Source organism: Echinops telfairi, unplaced genomic scaffold (assembly GCF_000313985.2).
Source record: "Echinops telfairi isolate 266 unplaced genomic scaffold, ASM31398v2 ScPeMD7_7469;HRSCAF=8507_1, whole genome shotgun sequence".
Classification (NCBI taxonomy): domain Eukaryota; kingdom Metazoa; phylum Chordata; class Mammalia; order Afrosoricida; family Tenrecidae; genus Echinops; species Echinops telfairi.
Window position 1 is genome coordinate 27,905,177 of NW_022111373.1, and position 6,680 is coordinate 27,911,856.

Below are 6,680 nucleotides of genomic sequence, written 5' to 3' on the forward strand. Positions count from 1 at the left end.
CCGGGCCCCGGGCTCCTGCGTCCCGTCCGGGAGAGACGCGGCATCCCTAAGGTGCCCACGCCACTCGAACGGGCTTAAGGCCTGGTCACTGTAACTGCCTATAACTGTGTGTTGTTTCTGTCGGGTGTTCTCAACTGGATTGTGAGTCAGAGACCCCATGAGACAATGGAACTGCCCCCTGAGGTTTTCTGGTCCCCCAGCTGTGTGCTCTGCCCTGGCTAGGTTGGACTCCAGCAGACCCCGGAGTGGGCTCCTTTGCAGTGAGCAGCCAAGTCGTCGCCAGGGCCCCTGGTAACTCAGACTCTCACTGCCTCCACTCAATTCTGACACATAGTGAGTGTCCAACATACATATCGAACTCCGTATTTACTGATAATATACATACAAATGTGCACACATTTATATGTGTCTATTAAGCCATTTGTTTAATAAGGAATTTTAAAAAGCAGTTGCTACTGAGCCAATTCTATGAGTGTCACAGCGGAGCTGTGCTCCACGGGGTTTTCAAAGGCGGATTTTTCTGAAGCCAATTACCAGGCCTTTCTTCTGAGACACTCCTGGGTGGATTCAAACCTCCAACTTTTTAGTTAACAGCTAAGCACATTAACCGTTTAGCACCCCCAGAGACTCCTTTAATAGAAAAGCAAGGGAGTTTATAAAAGCACCTCCCCACCCCCTGCAGAAAGGCCACTGGTGGAAAGGTTTGGTGCCAAGAGTATCTGGCATTGTCCAAACCAAACCCTAACTCTGCCATCGATCAATGAGCAATCCTATAGTAAGCTTCCAGATTGGAACTCTTTACAGCAGTAGAAAGCCCCCTTGGTCTCCCATAGAGCAGATGGTGGTTTTGAACTGCTGACCTTGTAGATCACAGCCCAAATCGAAACCATTATGCCCCTAGGGCTCAGGGGAGATAGCATCACCAGCTCCATCCCAGGCACTGTGCGTGGGTCTGCCATGGTCAGAGCTCTGCAGGACATCATCTCGGGCTTGGCAGTATGTACATCTATCGATCTCCAATAGCAGGTGCTGGGGGGGGGGGGGCGTGAGGCGGTGCCTCAGGTTTGGGCCCACTATAGAGCTAGGCAACACATGAGAGGGCAGATGAATAGCCAAGGAGATTGTGATTATAGTATCCTGTAACAGGAACAACCAATCCAAACTCACTGCCATGGAGTCCATGTTGACTCATAGTGACACCGCCACACACCCCCACCCCCGTGGGTTTCCAAGACTGTTTATGGGAGTAGCAGCCCAGTCTTTGGTTTCTAACTGCCGACCATTCAGATCATAGCCCGGCTGGTAACCACTATGCCACCAGGGCTGCTCACTGGTTCACAACTGCTTGGTTGAATTTAGAGAATAGCATGTAAAGGGATTCAGAGGTGGAAGCAATGATAGGCCTGCCTGGAAAATAGGTTCAGGAAAACCTGCCTGGATGGGTCACTTGTGCAGCGGACCTGCAAAGATGAGGGCGAGAAGAGACTTCAGGGTGAGGAAGGAGAGCGGGCAAAGGCTAGGGTGTACAGGACCTTTTGAATGGAGGTGGGAGAGCAGTCGTGGAAATGAGGCTAGGAGAAGCCTGGAGTAGTAGGCTGTGGCATATGTATTTAATCAGATGAGGAATGGATGCCATTAAATGTTTTCAAGCAAAGAAAATTTGTGATGAGGGCTGGTTTCTGTTTTTTTCAATGACTGTCCGCAGAATGCTGATGGGGTTGGAAGAGACAAGCAGGAGAGCTAGACAGGCACCTACTTCAGTCATCTGCAGAAAGCAGTACAATCCTGGGGAAGTAAAAAGGCACTGGGGAATGGAAAGATAGTGGATGGATTAGTTACAGTTACATTTCAGCAGTAGAAGCGGTAGAATCTTTTAAGAGTTGGCAAAAGATTGAATTTAATTTTCCTTCCTAATTATGTTTTACTTAAATTATTATTTAAATTAGTTGGCATTCCTAGAGCAGCCCAAAAACATCCTAACTGAAAGGCAAAGCCAGATTGCAAATTAAAAGTGAATAATCCCCACATGGATAATTGAGTCAATTATACAGTGTGTTGAACACATACAAACATTTGGTTCTACAACACTCCACACACTCCCCAATGTATGCAGTATCTGAAAAGATATGTGTGAATCTACATAAATTATAAGTCTTTGATCCAAACACAGATTACCTTTCTTGGCACAATTTTAAAGGGGTCCCATTTCCCTCTATTTTTCAATCATTTTCCTTTTGTCTTGATATAATGCCTGATTTAGAGCCATTAACCAGCAAAGATTGGTTCAAATCTTTGGAAGTTCTCCTCTGTTGCCTTCAAAGACATAGCTGGGCTTTTGAACGAAAGAGCACAGAGTTGCTTTGGGTGCTGAATCTTTGTAACCGTGAGCAAAGCCCTTGACCTCACTGAGCCTTCCATTGCTGATCTATAAAGTGCTTGTGAGCCTAATGCTGGCTCCTCTGAGTCATGGTGGCAATTGAAACATTTTTAAAAGACATACACATACACAAGACCCACTCCCTTAAACAAAAACAAAGCACAAATTCTGACACTTTAGCAAAAGATTCTCCAGTGAATACAGGGGCATCTCTCTAGAATTCTTATTTTCATGCCTAGAGGATTACTTTTTATTGCCACTTGTTACTGTAAACACTTGACGCGTGTGTTAGTCTGGGTGACTAGAGAAACAAATCCAGGGACACTCATATATATGTAAGAGAGAGTTGTATATTATAGAATAATTGCATATTGAGAAAACATCCCAGCCCTGTCCAGATCAAGTCCACAAGTCTCATATTAGCCCATCTGTCTCATGCTAATCCATAAATTCCTATTCAGACTCACATCGCCACCCGCAATGATGTTGAATGCAGGATGAGCATAGGCCGGTGAGTGAAAATCTTGTGGATACAAGGACAGCAGAAGTATCTCAGCACTGACAAGGGTCTCTAGGTGGATCCTTAGCAGGAAGTTGAAGCAGAGAGTGTGGCCCTCCTCCAGGGAGAAAGAGAAGAAGTTCCCAGAGTCCTCAGGAGAAGGTCATGCCCATCAGGAGGCATCATCGGGCTGTGACCTTATAGAGAGGCTAAACTCCACCCCTTCTCTCTATTTATCAAGTTGGCATGAAATTATGTAACTACCACAACGTGTGAATAATTGCACCCCTTAAATGTGAACCTCCTCCTAAGTCTTCCTGTGGTCTCCGGAGTATAAACATACATGAAAAGGTCCCTGAGATGGTCTAACTGTTGCCATCTTAAAAGAACAAAAGGGCCTACATGGAAGAACCACATCAGCCTGTGTGATCACGAGATGTCGAAGGGATCAGGTATCAAGCATCAAAGAACAAAAAATCATATCATCATGAATGAGGGCAAGGGTAGGGTGGGGACGCAAGGCCCATCTGTAAGCAACTGAACTTCACTTTGCAGAGGGGTAGTGGGGAGGAGATGAGTCACTCAGTGCAGTGTAACGTCAATGAAACACACATTCTAGTTCTTAAAAGCTTCCTCCCACCCCCACCCCCACCTTCACTATCATGATCACAATTCTACCTTACAAACCTGGCTAGACCAGAGGATGTACACTGGTACAGATAGGAACTGGAAACACAGGGATCCCAGGACAGATGATCCCTTCAGGATCAGTGGTGAGAGTGGCGATACCAGGAGGGTGGAGGGAAGATGGGGTAGAAAGGGAGAACCAATTACAAGGATCTACATTTAACCTCCTCCCTGGGGAATGGACAAAAGAAAAGTAGGTGAAGGGAGATGTTGGGCAGTGTAAGATATGATAAAATAATAATTATAAATTATCAAGGGTTCATGAGGGAGGGGGTAGCGGGGAGGGAGGAGAAGCAAATGAGCTGATTCCAAGGGCTCAAGTAGAAAGCAAATTTTTTGAGAATGATGAGGGCAACAAATGTACAAATGTGCTTGACACAATGGATGTATGTATGGATTGTGATAAGAGTTGTACAAACCCCCCTAAAAATGAAAAGAACAAAAGTGTACCCCTGGAGACAGCATTCCATAACCATACTTTCGCCTTTCCCCCAAAACCTGTAAACCCATCTTCATGATAGACTCAGAACCCACAAATTTCAGACCTCTACCAATTCCACGGTTTTTTTTGGTTTTGTTTGTTTGTTTGTTTTCCTTAGCAAAATATAAGGGTTTAAACGTGAGTTACCTGCTAGTGCTAGTCAGAATAAGAGAAAAAGAGAAGGAAGGGAAGGGAAGGGGGAAACAGTGAAGTATTTCCCATGAAGTGTTTCCAGAGAGGCTATTGTCTAAGAATAAGGAGTCCTCCTGGGCAATGAACCACAAGGTCATTGGTTCAAACTCATCAGCCACCTTGTTGGGGAAGGATGAGGTTTTTTGCTTCTGCCAATATGTACAGGCTCAGAAACCCAAAGGGGTAGTCCTACTGTGCCCTATAGGGTCACTGTGAGTCAGAACTGGCTCAGTGGCAGTGAGTTGGGTTATTTTGCTTTGTTTTGCTTTGCTGTCTTAGAATAGCCTGGAGGTGGGAGTAGGGGACAAAAAACATTTATCTTCAGACTCTTCCAATCTTCTCTTATTGGTCAAAATTCTTCTCTATGGTTACACCCGCTCAGCTGCTTTCCTGAGGTGTGTTTTCTGGTGTGTTGCCAGGCAGCCACTGGAGAGGCAGAATGCCCGTGGATTTGGTATGTAGGAAATAGGCCCCCGGAGCGACAGGTAGAAGGGAGGCCATGCTCCAAGCCCTGCTCCTACCCTCCCCTGGCCCCACTTCTCAGAGGCAGAATGGTGGTGAGCAAGAAAGTGGCAGGGACTTTAAGACCACAGGAACAGGTCAGAGTCTGCAAGATGCATTTTATCTTGAAAGCTGAGCACCATGAAGCCCGGAGGAGAAGTCCAGCGGAACCTATCTGGGGAGGTGCACAGGTTGTAGACAGCCACGGACCTTCAGTGCCATCACAGGACTGGAGTTGCCTGGGCCCTGCTGTGGATTGCCTCTGCCCTCAGAAAGACACATGAAAGTGTTAACCTCTAGTCCTGTAAAGATGACCCTGATTAGAACTAGGGTTTTGTTACCTTAATGAGGTCCTGGTACATTAAGGTGGGCCTAAACCTAAATAATTTTGAATAATATCTAATAAAAAGGACATAAAATACCTCCAGAACTCGGAGGAGCGGGTGCAACTAATGTCTGTCCTATAAAGCCATCGCTTGTGGTGTGTTTTATCACAGTGACACTAGCAACCTGAGACGGCCCACAGGAGCGTCAGCTCTTTATTGATGTCCCTTTTTCAGTTCATACACATCTAGCTGTTTTCCCAAAGTATAACTGAGCAAAATAGGGAGTGAGGTCCAGTGACCTCCCTCATGGTATCTACCCTGTTTCCCCGAAGGTAAGACATCCCCCCAAAATAAGACCTACTTACAGTTTTGCCTCTCACTGAAATATAATGCAGCCTCCGGAAAATAAGGCCCCCCAAGCTACCGTAACTCTGGACTCTGGAGCATAGCTGCGGGTGCCTCCGGGCAGCTCACCGTTGGCCGCAGCGCAGCCGGAGCAGACCGGAAGTGCAAGGTCTCTTTTAATAAAACAATAATCAATAAATGTGTACCGTATTCTTCTTCATGGAAAAATAAGACATCCCCTGAAAATAAGACCTAGCGCATCTTTGGGAGCAAAAATTAATATAAGGCACTGCCTGATTTTCGGGGAAACAGGGTAGGAAGCTAACACTCCCTTCTGAGTATTAGGCTGGTGTTGTTCCAGCCCCTCTTCTGGTGGATTTCTTCCCCTACAATATAGCTGCAGGCTAGTCACACCATCTCCCCACTACCTATGATTTATATTTAATACTCAGTGAAAAGGAGTCAGAGGTTGGCTTCCCCCTGAAGTTTCCACAGCTACGGAAACTCTGAATAAATCAAGGAGCTCTTTTCAAACATTCCAACCCCCAATAGAAATTATTATTGGACAAAAGGGAGCACCTTCTTATCCACCAATGAGCTGAAATGACCCATGACTTCTATAAATTTTTGTCAGCTTGAGTTGTATGTGCAAGCATATTCCTATGTACTCCTGATTATTTTGTCAGTGCTTTGGACTAAGTATCTGGTCCATGTCCTTAATGTTTTAAACATCTGTAGTCTGCCAGGATCCAATGTCTCAGAGTAGTTCAGAGTTAAAAAAAAGGCAGATGCTGAAAGGATGCTCTGCTACCCATGCCCTGCCCCCAGACAAATATAAAATACAAGAAACACATTTTTGGTTTGTCACAGTTACTTACTGAAGCCACTGGCCCAGTTTTCCTTGTTCTCAGCACCATGCTGTGCACACACCTCCTCCTCTTGCCACACCATCACTCAGTCACAGTTTCTGACCCTGTTTTTAGCTCTGTAGACAACGCTTGCCTCATAGGTGTGAAAGAATCAGCTAGAGAACATAAACATGTAATCATTTGTTCCATATATTCTCCCCAGATTCTCAGGGGGATACAATTTTAAAATGACATACTTTTTAATGAATTGGTTATGTTCTTGTTTAACATTGATCCATGAGGAAAAAGCAATGCTGGAACACAATAGTTTTCTGAATATTGGCATACCAGGCAGTGATGTAGAAAGGAAGCAAGAAGCTTAGATCAGATCATCAATGTTCTAAAAACAAAACAAAACAGTATC